This window comes from Macrotis lagotis, chromosome X (assembly GCF_037893015.1).
Source record: "Macrotis lagotis isolate mMagLag1 chromosome X, bilby.v1.9.chrom.fasta, whole genome shotgun sequence".
Classification (NCBI taxonomy): Eukaryota; Metazoa; Chordata; class Mammalia; order Peramelemorphia; family Peramelidae; genus Macrotis; species Macrotis lagotis.
The window spans coordinates 545,452,374-545,475,055 of NC_133666.1; positions in this window are offsets into that span (position 1 = coordinate 545,452,374).

Consider the following 22,682-nt stretch of genomic DNA (forward strand, 5'->3'; position numbering starts at 1 on the left):
TTTTTATTTTGTTATCTCTTTCTTGGGCGATGGGGAAAGCATTGATAGATTATTTCAAGGATCTCTTGTTCTAGGATTTTAGTTAAGTTTTACTATGATAATTTCTTGCATGATATCACCTATGCTTTTTTCTGATCACAACTTTTGATAGCTCATAAAATATCTATTCTGGATCTATTTTCTAGGTTGGTCATTTTCTCAAAAAAGATACTTTACATTTTCTTCTATTTTTTCAGTCCTTTGGTTTTGTTTAAATGGAATCTTAGTGTCTTAACGAGTCATTAGTTTCCATTTTTACAATTTAAACTTTTAGGGTTTTATTTTCTTCAGTAAATTTTTGTGTTTGGTCCCTATTACTTTTTAAAGGTGTTTTTGCCAGTTTTCATGATTCTTTGCCTTACACTCATTTCTTTTCTCTATTTTTCTTCTTCTTCTCTTCTTTGGTTTTAAAAATAACTTTTGAATTCTTTCAAGAGGTCTTTTTGGATTAGAGACCAATTCATAAAACTATTTGAAGTTTCACATATAGGAATTTTGTTGCTATTTTCCTCACATTTTAATCATTCCAATCAGCATAATAGTTTTATATGGTTAGTGCTCTTTTTGTTTTTCTGCTCATTTTGATAGTTGTGGTCCTGGGGCACAGGGGATATAGTCCCAAGCTTTTCATGCTGGGGTTGGGAACTGGTCCTTGGCTTACAAGTGTGGCTTCTCACGTGCTCATGGTTTGCAACCTGTGTTACCATAGCCTAACACTCTTCTTGGCCTTAAACTTTGTCTTCAGAGATGAGGTTGGGACCCTCACTGCTGGCCTACCATTCCACATGTCTGTTATGCTGGGATCTCAGCTCACCTTAGCTATGGCTCAAAGTCTCCTTCTGGCTTCCCACCTCTCTCACCTATGCTAGCCTACCCTCCCCTTTGACCTACATGAGACAGGACATTCGTCCTTGATATCTTGAGTTGAGTTCTTGTTTCAGTCTGTTTTTCTGTGAGTTCTGACACTTTAGGATCACTTTAGAAGTTTTATTTAAAAATTGTTTTAGGAAAAACTTCAGATTTATGTCTCTATCTTGGCTTCAACTAGGAAGCCCTGTTATTTTATTCTTGTGGAAAAGATGGAGAGAGGTGGAAAACAATGACATCCTTAGATTCACTTGTACTTGTTTGAATGGACAGTACCAAAGACTAAAAATCCTTAATGAAAGAAACTTTATGTGAAAAGAATAATCAATTGGAATAGTTTATGTGCTCAGTCCTGATCATTAAATAATTTTAATAAATAATCTGATTAAAGGAAGAAATTATATATATATATATCAACTTTTTAAATGATGTAAATATAAAGTCTTAATTTGATTTCAAAAAAAGAATTTCAAAAGTACAAGACAAATTCGTTTTCAAGGGTTTAAGATTTTTTCAAATCTTTTAAGCTCAGTAAGTGTCAACAATGTGGTATGGGTATACAAAAATGTCAATATGATCAAAGATAACAGTAAGAGAGTCACAGTAATTAAGATTAAGGAGGTTATAAATCTGAAAATACTATATTGTCATTCCATCTCTGGAATACCAACCTCAGTTCCAGAACCATGTTTTAGGGAAGACAGTGATATGGTAAGATAGTATAAGGAAGAAGGCAACTAGATGGGAAAGGATCTTGAGGTCATGCCATATGGGGATCAGTTAATGGAATTCAGAATATTCAGCCTGGAGGGGAAAAGGCTTAGGAGGAAATGATAAATTGTCTTCAAGTATTTGAAGGCTATCTTATGAAAAAGGCATTAATTACACTGTTCAGTTTAGTCTCAGAACATAGAACTAAGTGCAATGAGTTAAAATTGTAAAGGTTACAATTAAGGCTTGATGAAAGGAAAAACAAACAAATGTTCCACAGCTTTCCCAAAGTGGAATTTATTATTTTAAGGAGGTGGAAACTTTGTATTTAGTGTAGGTCCTCAAATAAAGACTTTATGAGTAGGAGTTGTTAGGTTTTTCTATTCAGGCATGAGTTGGGACAGAGGTAGAAATAGATATTAGAATGGAAACTTCTTGATATTCCTTCATACACTGAGATCCTGTACTAACTTTGAGGGTTATTTTGCAACTTTCATTTTTCCTACTATAATTAATACTTTTTGTATTTTTAAGTTCCAATTCAGGGTTGAGATGTTATAGCTCATAAAATCTAATCTTTCAATCAATCAAGATTTTGTTAATTGCTTACTTAAAAAGTCCTATGATATACTAAGATACAAGAAAAAAAATGAAACGTCTTTGCTCTCAAGAAGCTTCTATTCAATCTAACCTATGTAAAGTCTGCAGCTCTTCACAAGCTGCACTGGTTTCTAATACTATTTTTTTTGAGACAAAGAACAATGATAAGACTTAATTCTAGTTTATTAATGAGTCAGAATTGAATTTATTGTAGGTTAAGCCATCTACAGTTTGCTAAAACCAATATATAAGGCCTGGGGAGTTGTGGTATAGATACTGATAATCTATTAACCTAACTCTGATGACATATTCAAAAATGTTTTCCTTCTACAAAGTTTATACTGTGGAAGTAGAATGACTATCCATATCAACATTTTCATATTTAAAAAATACAGTTATCTATGTTTGCTATAAACAAAACTATCTACCAAATAGAAGTGGGGAAGGATAGTAATAGTCACTATCTATATTGGTGATAAGTCTATATATGACATAGAATGTTACCAATTAATATTTGACTTGGTACAACAAAATGAAATCTAAATTCAAAAAGGTGACTTCCATGAATACTTAAGGATCACATAATGTTTCTTAAAAGATGCAATAATAAAGATAAATTTATTTGAAGGTGCTCTGATTTTTAACATTAAAGGAGACATAAAATTGGGAAATATAGCTTCACTAAAATTGTTTGCAATGTTTATGGAAGACAGTTATAGATAGTGAAAATTCAAACATATAAGACCTAGAGTCATTCTCTGTGGAAGAGGTAAAAGGATATGAATTATTAAAAAATTCAGACCATTAATAATATTTTAAAATGTTACTCCAAATCACTAATAATTATAAAATACAAATTCAAAACATTCTGAGGTTTCATCTAACGTTGAAAATAGATTATAATTTAGTTCAGATGTTGTTTGAGGTGACATTGGGCTTATTGCACAAAAATCCCTAGTATCACAGCACTTCCTAAATGATATCTATAATCATTTAATCCATCAATTCATTTCAATCTCATAATGAACACAGAAAAACAACAATAATAGAATGAAGAATGATGCCTTATGTGGACTATGGTATTCAGATGAATGAATAGTTCATAGAGCTGATTTATTAGCACACATAACATAGAAACTCTGGGTGGAGAACAAGCTAGGACCAGAATTATACATATGAAATAGACTAGATTAGTTGCATTAATTAGGTTGCAAACTTCTCTGCTACCTGAAAGTAAACACTGTCTGTTTTTTTTTAATAACAAGGATTTTTAAAAAAAATTTCTCTAAGTAACTGAGACTCATGAATTACCACAGTTAAAATATTGGGTTACATAAAAGATAATGGAGAAATGCATGGAAGGCATAAATAGTATATAAAACAGTATGAAGGATGAATACTGAACAAGAAGAAATATAAAATATATCATCTAAGAGATTCATATTTGGGGAAAGTGGTGGTTAGAATGAGGGAAGAGATTAAGAACTGGTCTGTTGCAATGGTATCCATTCACCACTAGGGAAAAAGACCTCTAGTGCATTGGGTTGAGGGGTTGAGAGAGGAAACCTATAAGAGTTAAATGGGATAAGACACGATGGATGAATTGTGAAGTATATCATTAGGTAGAGTATTCACATTTCTTAATGAAATCAGAAATGCATCATTTTTTAAAAACATTTTTATTAATATATGTTTTTTGCTATCTCCTATTTTATATGATCATCAGCATTGGTTTTTTTTATTTTTTTTATTTTTTTTTGCAGGCAATGGGGTTAAGTGGCTTGCCCAAGGCCACACAGCTAGGGAATTATTAAGTGTCTGAGGCTGGATTTGAACTCAGGTACTCCTGACTCCAGGGCCGGTGCTCTATCCACTGCGCCACCTAGCTGCCCCATCATCAGCATTTTCAAATCTGTTTTCCCCTTCTTATCCAACAAGTCATCCTGTGAAACAAAAATGAGAAGTAAAGAAATTAGTTCAGTAATCCAGATTTCATCTAAAACTGACAGTATTTGAGGGTCTATACCCATAATGGGAAAAGAATTTAAGTAGTTTTAACATGTTAACCTAATGATCCCTTTATGAAAAATAGTAACTAACATTAATCAGTCATTCACAAAGTATTTACATAAAATATTTTTTTCCTGTAATGCTAAAAAAAAATTCATGGATCACATACCTACATCTTCTTACTACCAAAAGTAATTTCAACAACTCAACATATAATTTTTATGAGTATTAGTAGAAATGCATTTTAAAATATGTTTAAAACAATTATTTTAAGTATGTTAAATCTACAGGTGAAAACTTGTCTTTTTGTTAAATTGTGCTTTATGGTCTCCCTTATTTAGAAGAATCCTTGAGGTAAATCATGTTAATTTTAACTCTAGTATCCAATATATGAGGCATCAGTGAATAACTATACCATGCCAACAAATGCTACTACGTGAAATAATTAATCAAAAGATGAGTTAACTAATTTCTCTCTCTCTCTCTCTCTCTCTCTCTCTCTCTCTCTCTCTCTTTCACACACACACACACAAATGTGTATAAAGTGAATTCCACTAAACTAAGCACCTTTTAAACAAAGTAGAAATTGAGCAAAAGATATTTAATTTACTGCTATTTTCTTAGGGATAGCTCCAAAGAATTCAACTTATAAATTTTCAGGTGATTTTCTTTATTAATGACAGTAGGTTATGAATATTAAGATAGTGTAAAACTTCCTCTAAGTGCCCAAGTTATATAATTTTGGCATATATATTAAAAGTCTGATAAATTATAAGAAAGATTAATGGAACCATCTAATTATTTAATATCATGGACACAACTAAGCCAATTAATAGAGCACATGTCTGGCAGCCATCATATTTAAAAGAAACTGAATCAGAGATTCAGCAATGTCCCTTAGCACATTAAATCATGGTCTAGAGCCTAGAGTAACTGATGCTCTGAGTCCCATTGATAGATCTCAACCTTGGAATTTATCTTGAGATTAAAATGTCAGATAACATGAGATAATATATATGGAAGTATTTTGTTTAACTATAAAGCACTATGTACATGTAATGGATTATTATCTCATTTGTCTCTCATATTATTCTTGTAGAAAAAGATGAAAAGATGTGACTTAAATAACTGAAAAGAAAAGAATAATCATTAGTAGCTTGATATCCCCTTGAAAGCTGGATTGTTTCAGGGATCTATGCTTGACAGTATGTTGTTTATTAGTTTTATCAGTGACTTAGATAAAAATATATATGGTATATTTATCAAACTGGTTGGTAATACAAAGCTGAAAGGGAAATTTAATGTATTGGATGACAGAAACAGGATGTGGGAAGGGAAGGGAACAGAAGGGAAGAAAAGGGAAAGGAAAGGAAGAAAAAAAACATTAATTACATTCTCTGTACCAGATACTATGAAAGAAACTTTATAAATATTATTTCATTTGAGATGATAGCCCATTTGCCCACATCTACATTTATCTTTATGAAATTTCATCATGTTAAAATTCAATCTTTGCATTTAAAAAATCTACTTCAAAATACCACACGAAGAATACTGTGTTAGAAATTTCTCAAAAATATCTAGAGGCTGATTTGTGGAATTTCAAATCCAATATGTGTCAACAGTGTGATATGGAATCCCCACAAAAATGATGCAGCATTAGGATGCATTAAGAAAGATATAATTTCCAGTAATAAAGGAATGATAATGGCTTGGTTAGGCTAGGTCTGTAGTTTTATGTTTAGTTCTCTGTACCACATATTACAAAAGACAGTATAAATTGAAGAACATTTAAGAAGCACTTGGAGGCCAGGCAATAAGAATATTTATTAAAGGAACTGGGGATGTTTAACCAGAAGGAGAGAAGATTCATAGGTGACAAAATAGTTTTCTTTAAAAATCTCAGTCTCCTATTCAGTATGCTGCAATAGTTCACTATTATCTCCAAGATCAAATATAAAATTTTCTATTTGGTTTTTAACAGTCCTTCATAACCTGGTCCTACCTTTCTAATTTTATATTTTATTAACTTCCACAAGCTCTATGATCCATTGATAATTGAAATGCTGTTCCTCACACAAGATTCCTCATGTTCAGAACATGGACATACTCATTAACAATCTCCAAGTCCCAAATGCTCTCTCTCCTTATCTCTATCTCATAGTTTCGCTAGGTTCTTTAAAATCAGCTAAAATTTCACCAACAAGAATTCTTCTTGGGTTCACTTTAATACTAACTACTTACTTGTGATATTGATACAATTTACCCTTTTTATACTTTTAACGTACATAGTTGTTTGTATTTTCTTTCCCTCACTCTTATCTCCCACCAAAATATGATCTCCCTGTGGGCAAGGACAATTAAAAAAAAATCCAATATTTTATTTTCCACCAATAACATGTAAAATAATTTTTAACATTTATTTTGTTTTGAATTCCAAATTCTAACTCTCCCTCCCCTCCTCTAAAAGGGTAAAATATGATATAGATTATAAATGTTCAAGCATGTAAAGCATTTCCATATTAGTCATTTTGTACAATAATACATGAAGAAAAAAAGGAAGAAGGAAAAAAGAAAGAAATCAAAAAAGAAAGCAAAAGAAAAAATAGTATGTTTCAGTTTGTATTCAGACAATATCAGTTCATTCTCTAGAGAAGGATAGCATTTTTCATAACAAGTCCTGTGGATTTTCTTAGCATTGTATTGTTGAGAATAGCCAAGTCATTCACAATTCTTCATCATACAATTTTGCTATTACTATGCACATTGTTCTCCTGGGTTCTGCTCACTTCACTGATGTCTTTCCAGCTTATTGACCGAGTGGCCAGAGAAGGAAGTGAATTCTTGCCAGTTAAAGGTAAGACTGGATAGACATTTATGAGGTATGCAGATTTCACTTTTTTTCCCATTTTTGAAATCTAGAAAGAATTTGTTCATCTCAGCTCTGAAGCTTTTCTCACAAGCTCTATGGTTCATAAAGTATCTCTGTGAGCTCCTTGACAATAAAAAAAATCTACCAGTTGTCTTCTAATGTATTCCTTTCCTTAAAATAACTTCCCCATCCCAAAGATTAAAATGCTAATTACATAATCCTTCATTTTTCTGCTATAATATAGAACAACACATTAAATTGTTCGACAATTCTTTCTTATACACAACCTCAATTTTCTCATGGTAATATATAGATTTACTATTATCTATTTGGTCCCTGACAGAATTAAAGATCTTAAAACTTGTAATCTGTAGTAAGATTTTTTTTGGCCTCAATTCCTCATCTGCAAAAAGAGCTGGAGAAGAAATGGCAAACTATTTCTTTGCCAAGAGAATCTCAAATGGGGTCATGAAGAGTTGGATATGACTGAAATGACTGAACAGCAAAAATTTGAAACAAAAGCAAGGAAATGGGGAAAAAAGTGATTCCTTGTTGTTCATCCTAATATAAGGTCTATGATTCTATTACTTGAAAATTTAAGACAACATATCCAGAAAAAAGGAAAAGAAAACCTTTTGTGTGTATTATATTTATGTAGATACACACACACACATATATGTATATATATATATATATATATATATATATATATATATATATATATATATATATATATGGAACTTTGTATTTCAAGAGAAAATGAAGAAAGGAAAGAAGGAAGAAAGGTAGAGATGGAGGAAGAAAGCATAGAAGGAATGGAGGGAGAATGAAGTATAGGGGAAGAAAAGAAGGAAAGGAAGGAAAAAATGAAAGAATGAAAGAAAAAAGAAAGAAAGAAAGAAGAAAAAAAGGAAGGAAAGAAGACTCAAAATACACTCATGAATAAATAGGGCTATTAGTTCATGGGTTCCCTTTTGTCCTTTCCCAATTACTTGCTTAGGATATTGTGAAAATCAACTTATCTTTATCTACAGACACAACCTATTTTTAAAAAAGGCAGCAAATAAATAAGATTTAAGAGTAAATGATGTCACTTTGCCAGGAAGAAGAAATGGAGAGAAGATAAATTCAACAGGTCTAGTTAACCATGACACTAAAAGAAAGAGCAAAATTTTGTACTTGCAGATCATTTCTTCAGCAGGCCAGTCAGTGAGACAGACAAGGCAAAAAAAATATTAAGTTTAGAGAAGCAGTGGCCTTTAGTTGCAGTTGACTGGCTACCAGTATTTGTCCTGTATCTTCAGGAAGGTCTTCTCTCCCTGGAATTCCAAAGTTCCTTGACTTACCCCTGCAGAATTTCCATTTCTATCATGTTTCAATCCTTTCTTCCAGATAGTGGAAAAAAAAACAGTTCCCTTATAGAGGAAAATTATATGTCATCTTGTTATTTCCCTTACTATAGAAAGTAACATTTTAATAATTTATCTTAAAAGTTTTAGGAAATGTTAATATTGCCCTAAACAGTGGAGAGGTTTGCTGGGCATTAAAATTCCATTTCATTTAGATGCTACCAAATAACTCCCAATAAGAGAACCTTCTGATATTTGTCATGATATTCTCAATCATTGTCCTTTGTAATAATAATAATTTTAGGTTGTTCATTGTCATTTTAGAAAAAAGCATTTTTAGCTCAATGAGACTGTAACTCTATATTATACTATAATGATACTCAATGCATTTGGTCCAAAAATAAGATTTAACTTTATAATTAAAAGCAAGCAAACAAAGAAGCACATTATCAAGATAGACGAATATTTTTTTTTAGCTCATCTTGGTTTCTTCATCAATGTGGCTATATACCTTTGCCCGTTCAAAGTAGAAGTTATGCAGTATATGTAAATTAACGGTAATGAGAATCATCCCAAAGTTGTTCACTTCTATAAAAATTTTATATTCTTTCATTAGGAGGGGTCCTATTTGTGAAAATAATGGCAGCATCCTATCCCCTAAGATTCCCTAGGATCGGAAACCAAGGCCTGCTCTAGGGAAGGTAGCCTTATCACACAAAGCTCTATTTTGAAGGATTCCAGACTATTATTTTCTGATTAACTTGTGAACTGAAAGGAAAAAAAAGATAATAAAGGGAAAATTTAGAAGGAAAAAGCTGCTGTTTCTAATATTTCTCCTAAAATTGTCCTAATTGCCCTGAGAAATCAGAAATGTTACAGAGACCTCTTTCATGGAACAGAGTATGGGAACATTTTCATTTTTCAACTTCAAAGTTCTCAGGGTAATAATATTCTTCAATGGCTTTGGTTTGCATAGTCAACCCTTCATTGACCTGTCATGTGATGGCTGATGAGTCATTAAGGCTGGGTTATTCAAGGTGATGGACACATTTGTTTTAAATTTGGGCGACTAATTTTAGTCAGATCTCTAAATAGCCATTTTTGATATTACCTATTAAGGAAAAAGAAACAACTCTTGCACTTTGGGAAGATTAGCACATGGACATTTTGAAGAGTTTAATTGCTGGTTCATTTTGTTTTAAATCATGATCACCCTTCTTTTCTCCCTTTATTCCACTCCCCACCTAACAAGTGCTATGGTGGCTTATCAAGTTAATGTACAAGTCAGGATGTTAATTTCTCTTTTTTTCTCTGCTTTGCACATAGTAGGCATTAAACAAAATTTATTATTTCAGTGTTTTCTGGTACACTTCAGTGTTCACTAACAATTCCAATGTAAAGCAGATGGGGAGGAAAGAAGAAAATGAAATTAAACAATATCACCTAAAAACCACCATTAGTAAATGGAAAGAGAGAAGGTCAAATCTATACATTCAAATTAGGTTTTAGAATATCAGTAAATTATATCTACTTATTTATCTTGTCCCTGGTTATAAATAAAGATTTAATTATACTTTTGTATTAAAGGTTTAAAATTTAAGATCAGTCCCATAAACATTCAAAAGTTTAAAATTTTACCTAAAACTTCCAGAGTACATCTTACCATTTAAGTTGGGTTGGCATTCTTGAAAGAAAAATGGTCACTTGCAGAATCTGATTAATCATAGTCATCAATACTGTAAGAACAAAATGTCTCACAATACTGAAATATTTTCTATTTAAAAAATCCAAAGTGGAAAAACTATTAGAAAAAAAGGAAATGTTAATTTTAAAAGTCTAATTTAGAATTTTTTTAAAAAATGAGAAAATAGCCATAAATTATGCTTCTTTCATTATCATGCAAACACAGACAAAAATAAATATCACTAAATTTGACTAAGAAGATTCCCTGCTTGAAGTCCAGATGGAAGAGGAATTCCTTGGAGATGGTGAGGTCATCCATGTGACCATTTGTGGGTGACATTGTGCTGTTTGCATCAATTCCTAGGAGATTTTAGACCCTTTTAAAATAAGCTCTATAGTCAAAAAAGTTTCAACTACTATATGTGCAACAAAAAGAACATGAATTAAAAACATCTATTGTTTAGACCATTATATGTATTTGGATGGATGATCCATCCATCTGGTTCACTAATATATGAATAGTCATATATGTATCTATATATAAATCCACATTTCTATACTCATCTATATTACTATTTGTAGCCATATCTTTATATTTATTGTATATACATAATTCAAGATAGGAAATGATTTGGATAAAAATCCATTGAATACCAGAATAGACTGAATTGAATTAGGGCAGTGTAAGATGTTTTCAATAAACTCAAAGTTATTTCTTAACTAAAACTCCAATCTTTATAAAAATTCATTATTTTTTTCATGTGAATGCAAATTCCATGGTTGCAAATCATGGGATATTACAATCCATAGACTATGCAATCTAAATTGTAAGTCAGAGGCAAGGCAAAAGAGAGAGGAATAGAGGGCATAAATAGGTTACAGTATTTCCCCAATGACAAATTATTAATAAAGAAATGATGTGGAACTCATAGTGCACTTTGGATTCTATCTCCATCACTACCAGATAAAGAAGAAGGTAAGTTGTTCATATAATGAAATTAAGACATAACACATGCAACCCTCAATCACAGGAGGATGGACCTGCTTAAAGGATTTATTAGAGGATGTGGACAAGTCTCAGAAGATGAAAAAGTGTGATGGATTATCATCTTCATTGATTCAGTGAATACCTACACCAAATGAAATTACAGATCCATTGAATCAAACAATAAATCAATCAACAAGTATTTATTAAGCCCCTCCTCTATTTCAGGTATTGTACTGGGCACTGGGGGGAGGAAATACAAAAACAAATGAAAAAAATCCTTACTCATAAGGAATTTACATTCTAGAAGGAGAAACAATAAGCTAATAAAGTTTCAAATTGCTATGAATTTTGGGAAAACCTGTGGCTGTGTATCGTGTGTGTACAAACATAATTTGTGTATGTGTGAATGTTCAGAGTAAATTTTATAGAAAAGGAAATAAAAAAGAAATAGAGTATAGATTAGAAAGGTTATGATAGAATATAGAATAGAACAGGAGCTTAAACTACATCTTGAATGAAGAGAAGGAGCTTAAGTTAGGAAAGAGTGCATTCCAGAGATGGGGGAATACCAACTTAAAGTCACAGAAATGGGAAATGAAATGAGGCACATGAGAAACAGAGACAAGGTCAGTGTGGCTGGATTACAGAGTATAGGAGAAGGAGTATTACCCAATGAGACTCAAACGTTAGGTTGGGGGAAGACTATAAAAAGTTTAAATTTATTGATTGATTTAATTTTATTTTTAATTTATATAATAAAAGAAGCATTCCTATGACAAAATATAATAAAAAGATTATTTCATATGAAATTACAGATTTTTAAAGTTCAATTTTCTATTCCTTTTAAATATATAACAAAGTTATTGTGAAAATTTTTTCCTTGTTCTGACTTTTCCTTCCCCCTCTATCATCTGCTATAAAGACAACTCCTACCCATTGGATATAAATATGTATATGTGTGTGTGTGTGTAAAACCATTCTCTACATTTTTCTATTGATCAATTCTTTCTCTGAATGCTGAGAGTTAATAAAGGATTCAAAAAATAAAAAGTTTATATTTGATTCTAGTGACCTATTAAGAAGGGAATTTTTATAGTTTAAGGACAATTACTATGTAGAAGAGATTGATGTAGAGAGATTTGAAAAGGGATGATCATAATAATTTAGGCAAGAGATGAGGAGGACATGAACTAAAATGATAGTTGTGTGAGAGAAGGATTCATATGTGAGGGATATTAAGAAGACATAAATGGAAAGCATTGGAATATCAAATCTGGCATCAGATACTTAAATCACCTAGCCATGTGACCTTGGGCAAGTCACTTTGACCCCATTGACCCACAAAAAACAAACAAAAAAAAGCAGCAGCAGCATTGGAACATAGACACATTATTTAGACACATAATTAACCCAAAGTCATCATTTTACTTTGTAATTCTTCCATCTAAAGAATCTAGAATAAAATATGGATGTTAATATTTTTCAGTTTATTCCAGTACACATTTTTGAAGTTTGGATAATCTTGAAAATTAACCTCACAAAACATCACCTATGAGCATTTAGAATCCAAAGGCATCTCTTGCTTATTCTTCTACTCTTATAGAGATAGGTAGCTTTGAGGATAGTTCATTCATAGTATCTTCCTGAGAAGGGGGTCAGGAGTTAGGTTGTATTTTCAATGATACAAAAGTATCAGGAAAAAAAGGAGGAATGTCTTACCACAAGTCAAAGGGAAAGACAAAATAAGAAATTCAATAGAGGGAATTTGTGCATGAGGCATCATGTTGAGTTGGATGACCATTAAAGTCCCTTACAATTCTCTGAAATAGTATGCTTAAGTAAAATTAATTTGTCAGCAATATATAAAACAGACAATAGGGAAGAGAGTCTGGAAATGAAAAGCAATCAGTTGTTAAAGGACAAGAGTCTAGATTGTAGCATGTGAAATGGACCTAAACTTTGACAGCTTGAAGGAAAATAAAATTTCAAATGATTTAGTGCCTAAGTATGAGAAGCAGAGGAAACTGAAGATGAGGTGGAGATGAATCCAAGTCATAGAAAAATAGAGGATAAAATCTGTAAGCCATTTTAGATTCAGCAGGGTACTACTGAAATATCTCCTATATTTTGTACATAGTCTAATATGACTAATACTATAATTTGATCTTGTAGGTCTGATGAATTCATTTCCTCATTTAAAAAATTTTCAAAGATACTCAAAATCCTTTGCCTGGCATTCAAAGGCCTCCAAAATCCCATTATCATGCTAGCATTACACTCTTACTGTATATTTCTTTCCACTAAACAATTGTGCTCTAGTCAAACTGGATTCACTCTCTATGCTCTGAAGATGTTCTTCAATTGTTCTGCCTCCTTGCTGTTGTTCACACTATTCCATGGCTGGAATATCCCTTCTATTCCTTCCCTTTTTGCCTTTTAATTCACTGTCAACTCTTACCTGAAAACTTTTCTGATATTTCTCATTGGTAATGAACCCTCATGAGGACTCTTATAATATCTAATTTCACACCTCTGCAATGTATTTGCCATTTGTCATAGAGTTATCTATGTAGTTGTCTTATTTCCCTAAAAGATTCTACTTTCAATAGCAAGTCAGACTGTGTCTTATCTAAATTTTATATGCCTCCACACTATTTAGTACAATGAATGTTTTGCAAACATATTAGTCATTTAATAAACATTGGATCAAATTGGATACAGTTGCTGTGAGGTGAAGAAATGGGTAAGGGCACAGTTGCTAGAATTCAGGAAGATCTGTGTTCAAATCCAGTCTAAGAAATTTACTACCTGTTTGACACTTAAATACTATTTGCCTCAGTTCCTTCAATTGCAAAACTTGCCTAACAGTAATATCCACCTTGCAGGTTGCTGTGAAGTTTAAATGAGACAATATTTGTAAAGTGTTTCTCACAGTGCCTGGTACGCATTCATGCTTTCCTCTCCTACACAACTAGCTATAGTCTGAAGACAAATAAGTCATTAGGAACCAAAGTGTCATAACTGAAGAAAACATTTTTCTAAATTACTCTTCTAAATCCAAATGGAAAAGGCAATGTGTGTGTGTGCACGTATGTGTGCATTCATACATGTGTGTGTGCATGTGTAGGCTTTTATGCACCAATTGTCACCGAAACCTATTGTGGGTCTTAGGAAAGTTCTTTTGATTCTCTGGGCCTCAGTTTCCTCATCTGTAGAATGAAGGAGTCAGGTCTCTGTGGTCCTTTTAAGCTCTTAAATCAATGATCCTTTCTAACTCAGATCTGGGAAGTTCTATATAGAGAACAGCCATTATAAAAAATTAAATAACATCAGATTTTTCTCTTGATGGAAGGATGATATTGGATAACAATACATGTTAGAAAATAGAAAGAGATGGGGTAGAGGGTGGGCGGTCTGCTTAGTCTAAGTTGATAGTAATTGAAATCTTGCCTAAGGGACAACAACCAACCTAAGTTTAGTACAGATTCTCAAGAAATGCAGTTTCAACATTTCTTTTCTTTCTTTCTTTCTTTCTTTTTTCTTTCTTTCTTCCTTCCTTCCTTCCTTTTTCTTTCTTTCTTTCTTTCTTTCTTTCTTTCTTTCTTTCTTTCTTTCTTTCTTTCTTTCTTTCTTCCTCTTTCTCTCTCTCTCTCTTTCTTTCTTTCTTTCTTTCTTTCTTCCTTCCTTCCTTTTTCTTTCTTTCTTTCTTTCTTTCTTTCTTTCTTTCTTTCTTTCTTTCTTTCTTTCTTTCTTTCTTTCTTTCTTTCTTTCTTTCTTTCTTTCTTTCCTTTCCAAGGCAATGGGGTTAGGTGGCTTGCTCAAGGCCACACAACTAGGTAAATATTAAGTGTCTGAGCCTATTTTGACCTCAGGTCCTCCTGACTCCAAGGCCAGTACTCTATCCACTGTACCACCTAGCCCCACCCCCAACATTCCAGTTCTTATAAACTTATGACATCTTCTACCTATAAAGGTTTCATAACAATAATTAAAGAAATTCAAAAATTTAGACAGATTATTACTCATAGTGCACTTCACTAAAGACAAAACCAAGGGATATTGGTCTCCTTTAGTACACAAATAAAACCCCAAAAATTCAAAATTCAATAGGAAGAATATTATATTAAATTGTGCTATTGTTTTTGCCTCTATTGCCTGTGAAAGAGTCAGAGTAGTAATCATTAGAAATCTAAGTTCATGTTACCTACTGCTGTTTTTCTGTTCAATTTGGATTTGCCATACTCTCTTAGCATTTCTGTAAAGAATTTTGACCTAATATTAAAGCAAAAGAGACTGAAATGAAGAGGGAGGAGGGTTATTTTAGTAAGAGTTCAACTTTATATTTATATTTGAGTTGGACACACTATAGGTGCTTAATAAGTGCTTGTTGACAATCTGAATTTACTGAAACAAAAATTACAGGATTCAATGTGTGTTAAGAAAGAGGTTCATTATCTTTTATTTTAAAAGAAATGAATAAATTAGTCATAAAATATCACAAGGAATGGCACAAAAGTATTTTTTTAAATTACCTGCATGAGTAATGAGTAAAATATCTTAATGAGAATGAGTAAATTGAATAAAATATCTCAAAAGTACAAATGGATGATGTTCACCTATAAAAGTCCATGATGATTTGGTGACCACCTCCTAAATGTAGAAAGGAAAACAAGGCTGCCTTTTTCTACATTGTGGACCACCTCAACAAATCAAAAAATGCCCCATTGATTCCCAGAACTGGGGCATCCTCCTCTTCAAAAAAAAATGAATTCATTTATGTACAATATCTTTTATAAATTAAGGGAATTCTGGTTCTGAGTGAACTGATCAAAATTCTACATTAGAAATTTATTTTCAGCTCACTTTTATTAATTAAAATTATCTTCACTCACCCTCTTGAATTAATAAAATGTGGCTGGCAGTCATTGCCATAGTACAGGCCACAGTTGGGATGAAAATGTGGTTGCTAGGATACCTTCATTATTTCATCTCCATGTTACACCGTTCTATCAATTAATGAAGAAACACTCAAGTTAATTCTCAGCAACATTTATACACATTCTTAGCATATGATTTCCCTTATCTCCCTGTGACATTTCTCCTTCTAGCATTCACCTTCTAATCCATAAAATATTAAACATGAGGTGATCACATCAGTTTACAAATTACAGTAATGATGCAACTCTTCTCCTTAACCTTTCCATCCATTTTCCATCTTCAGGAAAGTTCACACAGAGAAATATCCATTGCTGGCCTGAATTATTTTTCCACTCATTGGTTTTCTTTCCAACATGACAAAAGAATAGATATGAGGTTTCATGTTATTTTCTTAAAGTGACATTTTAAATTCCTTTCAGCTCCCTCTAAAAGAGACAGAATGGAGAAATCAGAAGGTGTTAGGGAAGGTACACTCCAACACCTGTAATTGAGAAAACTCTATAGATCATAACTCCATTCTCACAGGATACATTTAATGCAAATGTGTGATATAGGGTCTTAGGAATCTATTTTATCTGATTTTTACCTCATTACAAGTTCTGCTACATACTGTCACAGGTCACTATTTAGGGCATGGAAGAAATGAAAATGATAAAAAGTTTTTAATAATACAAAAAAGCACCTAGTTTGCAATGATTTCTTCAATCTAATGATTACTAATTCAATCATTGGTTTACAAAAAAACATCCAGGAAAATAAAAAGCAATTGGAATATGAGGGTAACCAAATTGACATAATTAGATTCTTTTTTGAAATAGTTCTCCCCACCACCACCACCACCACCTTTTATTTTGTAAGACATCAAAAGTTTTAAGATCATTTCCCATCTCTGGTGAGATTATACTTTTTAAAAGTCTTCTTTCAAATCAGAAAATTAAAAAATAGAGAGATTGTCTCAGTTACAATCACACACTCCCATTATAAACCTCCCAAGTCCAGACTTGCATAATTTTTCTCCTAAACTAGTTTTATAGAATTACATCGTGTTTTCCTTCTTTGGGTCTAGCCATTCTCCTATCCATTTTTTCCACTGATGGCTGTTCAAGTAATTTTCTTTAATTTGAAATCTGATAATGTCATTTGTCAAAGGCAACAACAAAACCAACTACCAGCAATAATAAGAAAATGAAGCCTCTCCCAACTTGTCTCCATTGTACCTTTAAAGTCTTATTTCAATCTATAAGCATTAAGTGCCTACTTTGTGCTAATTTACTGAGGATGGAAGCACTTTTTTTTCTTTCCCTTCAAAGTCTACTCAGATGCTATCTACTCCATAAAAATTACGTAATTGCTTGGGCCGCTCAGAGGTCAAGTGAATTAATTGCCCAGTATAACCTAGTTAGTATGTACCAGAAGTGAGACTTGTACCAAGAGTTTCTGACACTAAAGTTAGACCTCTATCAACTACATTCTGCTGCTTTTGATATACAACATAAGATTAATTTGTTAAATTGAATAATTAAATTATTATTATTGCAGAGTATCAAATATTTCCAATCCATCCATCAAAAAGGTGTTGTATTTAGGAAGGAGGGGAGTTTTCTATTGGGGTTTACCCAGGATTCTACAAGATTTCCAGGTATAATGTCCCCAAGGGTGAGGTCAAAATATAGGTCACATGATGAATCAAAAATCTAGATTCTAGGAAAGAAACAAAGTTTTCTAGTATTTAGTCCTATTATGATCTTTTTTTTTTAAATACAATAATAATTTGAAGACAATTAAATTTAGAATTTCTAACAGGGTGCAATTGAAAAAAAGAGAGAGACACCACTGTATGGCAAGGGTAGTTGCCAGAGGTACTCACAATATTTCCAGGCAGTTCAACCTATCTTTATAATAGCTATAGAAATGGACTAATGAAGATAGCACAAAAACACAGACTAGCCAGGCAGATGCAGTCTTTCAAAGCAAAGTCCAATGGACTAGATGGTACACAGCTGTTTTCAATTCTCTAAAGCCTATGTGTGGTCTTCTGTAGAGGACAAAGAAATATATTTCTCTATTATTTATTTCTGAAATTTTCATATGTGGTTTTGGCAAATCACATCACTAACTTCATTGTGCCCCAGTGTAAGAACAGTGGGTCAGGAAACAATTTTTGAGAGTTCTGTAAAATCGGTAATGGGATCTCAGGAAATTTAGGAGAGTTTCCTAACATGTTGACTTCTAATCACTTGATACTTCACACACTGAGGAGGATGTGCCAGAAAAAAAAAAAACTATTTTTTTTCAAGGATCTGCCTCCCAAGTAAAATATATGAAAGTTGTTTTTGAGCCACAATATAATGGGTGATTTAGACTTTGTGGAATAAAAAAAAGAGCATATAAAATTGGAATGGACTCCGAGTTTACAGTATTTTGGACGGAATGGTGAAGCAAAATAGAAATGTCATTAGGAGAAAGATTTCCGGACTGGAAGCCAGGAAACCTGGGTTTGAAATCTGGTTCTGATATTAAATAGTTATATTGCCTAAGGCAAACCACATGACTTCTTTAGGCATAAGTTTTCTCACCTCAGTAATATTCTGCCTTTTGTCATGTGTTAGTTTATTTTATTCATTGTGATTTCTGTTGACCTTTAGACCAAAGGTCATATACCTGGCCGCTGACAACATTGCCCACAACACTCCTGAGTGGTCACAAACCATATAAAAATTTTAATGGGGAAATATTTAACAGGATAAACAAAAATACAATAGACAATTAGATAATATTAATATATTATTTTCCAAGTCAATATGCAGTCTTCAGGGATTCTTAGGTATGGTTTAGTTCCTATTTGAGTCTAATAATTGTAGCCTATTCTTTTGCTTGTCTCTCTTTTTTCAGTTACTGTTTTCTTTTTCTATAACATAGCTTCATTTTAATTCTTCAATGTTTATATATTGAGTTGCTGCTGAAAACATAATGAAGAAAGGGAGGCGAGAAACAATGATATTGGAATCAGAAGAAGTGATTTTGAATCCTGAATGGACTACCAAATTGTCTTGTTAGTTTAGTCAAGTGACATCCCATACCTGAAACTTTTCTTATCGGTAAAATGAAGTTATTAATATCTATCTAATTGAGTTCACAGGGTTCTTCTGATTAAAAACAATATCATTTGGGAAAGTTTGGAACATTTTATAAACTAGCAGAGTGCATGGTAAACACAATATCTATTGGTTGATTGATTATATATAGGATGTCCCAAAAATCAGTTTTTGGTTATCAAAATTTAAAACTGCACTAAGACCTTTGGGGCATCTTTATAAATGTCTTCTTTTTCCTCCTCCTCCTCCTCCTCTTCCTCCTCCCCCTCCTCCTCTTCCACTCCTCTTCCTTCTCCTTCTTCCTACATTGATTGCAATGTCCACTTCTTGTTGATACTCTATTAATTTTGGGATGCTTGTATAGTGCTTTAAAGTTTTCAAAGCATTTTATAGCAATGATTTCATTTCATAATAGCATAAGCTATTATAATAAGGTAGATTTAATCTTTAGAATGACTTGACTTTAAGTTTAAAAAGTATCCCACTACGTATTGAATAAAATGAAAATCTATTAGATCGACATTTTGAGGAATCTTCTCCTTGCATATGTCAAAAAGCACAAAATACTTTGAAAGATGTGGGTGTAACTGCTTGATGATCCTTTGATCAGTATTAAAAATATGGTGTGAAATGAGGCTCTATAAAAGGTATCAAATGGTTTGTCCTAGTTAGTTGCAAAGAAAGAAGTGAATGAAGAAAGTCTATTGTCCAAGCTAACATATTTATATATATATATAGTTTGATGGATGATCTATAGTACTCATTCATCAGTGTTCATATCTATATCTATATTATCTATATCTATATTATCTATATCTATATCTACATCTACATATATCTATATCTATATATCTAATCTATATCTACATCTACATCTACATCTATAGCTATAGCTATAGCTATAGCTGTATCTATCTATATCATCTATATGTATATTCATCTATGTGTGTGTGTGTGTGTGTGTGTATGTGTCTGTGTGTATTTATGAGTATATGTCAATGTAAATGACCACATGCTTCCATAGCTAATGGAGTATCTGAGGGAGAATTTTTAGCCTAGTCTGACTTCATATGCAAAATTCTGTCTTCTATATCAGAGGGGTCAAACATCAGACCCTTTGAATGTATGTGGCCCTATCATACTCCCGAGTGCTATCCAAATTGGATTAATATGTAATTGGGAATTATGCAATAAATAAATAAACAAACAAACAAACAAATAAATAAAAGGTAACAGAACATATATAATACTGTAGTTTAAACTAAGTCATTATGCTGCATGAATTTTTATTTGTGGATTAGTTTCCCAATATGTATTTGGGAAATCACTCCACATCATGGATCCTCTTTAAATAAGAAAATACATATAAATGGTTAGGGAAGCTAGGTAGCACAGTGAACAAAGCCTTGGACCTAGAGTCAAGAAGATTCACTTTCCTAAGTTCATACTGGCCCCAGTCACTTACTGTATGACCTGGGCAAGTCACCAGTAAAATGAGTTGGAAAAAGAAATGGAAAACCACTGCAGTGTCTCTACCATGAAAAATCCAAATGGGTGTCAAAGAGTAAAACATGACCAGAAATTATTAAAAATAAAATGTGTTTTGCCAACCTTAATGAATAATATAAAAATTAGACATTTTTATTATTGATTTCTCTGTGTGAAGACTACTGAAGGCTCAGAACTATGCTAATTGAATAGATATATTAATTTGCCAAGTCTTGAATATGAAAGGAAGGCCCCGAAATGCTTTTGCCCCTTGAAAATCAGACCTAGCACCCAGGTTTATGACCTCCCCAGTAAATTACCAAAGTAAGATGTACCTGCTTTTGCCTCTCCCTGAGATCTAACCCTGTGACTCTGAACTCATGCAATAAGAATTAAGAATAAGCCCCGAATGTCCTTATCCAGAAGTCCTCCCTCTCACCTTTAAATAAACAATGCACAGGGGATTGGAGACTTTAGGATGGGCTAGGTTTCTTCCAGAGGTAGTTCCAAACCCCACATAAGCAAAATGACCCAAGGTTTCCTTCTGTACTTTTGAGGACAAGCATTAGAATTCATGCTTAGGCTTGGTACTCACTAACCACATTGAATGTGGACAATGCCTGTCCTGAAATCTGGCTATTGATTTTTCCATCTCTTGAAATACCAACAAAAATTTTACAACACATAGAGGCCCTCACAACCTATTTCCTTAGATTTTTCTCCAATCTTGAAAACGTGATTGTTATAAGGGAAAATGGTATATATTAGAGTGATAGTTAATTCTTTGACTGCTTATTGATAGTGATGTACTTTATTTTTGGCAAGGCAGTGGGGTTAAGTGACTTGCCTAAGGTCACACAGCTAGGTAATTATTAAGTGTCTGAGGTTGGATTTGAACTCAGAACCTCCTTACTCCAGGACTGGTATTCTATGCAATATGCCATCTAGCCTGCCCCTAATGATGTACTTGTCTAGACTCTATCTTGTGACTTTGCCCTAAATAATCTTTTTTTTCCCCTTATAGTAGATGCTTGAGGTTCAGAACCCGGCAAATTAGCTATATGCCTCTGCCAATATTTGGTCATAACCAAAAGGCTTTTGACACTGTGAGGACTTCAGTCTTAGAAACAGAATTCTCAACGTTTTTGCCAATTACACAGTCTGAGGATGTTTGCCATTGCCTTACCCTATAGCCCATTCTTCTCTGAACCCATATCTCAATTTACTACTCAATCTGAACACAGAGTTGTTTTGAAAGGTTCATTATGTAGGTACCAAGTGTTTTTCACTCACTCTAAACATGGAATCTATTCTCAGGATTCTCATTATATCACCCCTCCTCCCCATACTTGTTTCCTAAAATCCTATTCTTTATCTCTCTGTCTCTCTCTCTCCTTCTGTCTCATTTTTTAATCTCTCTCTCTCCTCATATACTCAACAACCACTCTCTGCTATGTTCTCTTTTCATTAAATTCAACTCATAATATTTCAATCAGTTTATTACCAATACAGAATCTATTACAAAATAGCCAATAATGAGGTATTGCATGTTATAACAAAGCATAATCAATAAAATATATTTTATCATCTAGTAGGTTGAGTGGTAATTTAAGATAATTGGCTAACAGCATATAGGTTACATCTTCCTTGCATAAATGACTCTCAGTATTCTCCCAGGATTTCCAAACTTAGCAAAGAATCAGGTGAAGGAACTGGGGGATGATTAGATGGAAGAGAAGACTCAGAGTAATCATGCTGATTTTCTTCAAGTGTCTGAAAAGTAGTAATTTATTAGACTGATTAGATAGAACAAAACCAGGAACAATGGGTAATATTTCCAAAGAGGAATTTGATGCTAGATTTAGTAAAAATTTCATAATTATTAGAGCTTTCTGAGAGTGGAATTTGTTGCCTTGATAAGTAATAAGCTCTCCCTTATTAGACGTATTCAGGCAGTCTGGGTGACCACATAAAGTAAAGTTGCATGGGGAATCAACTCCAAATAATATTGGATTTTTTCTCAACTAAATTCTCAGCTTCCA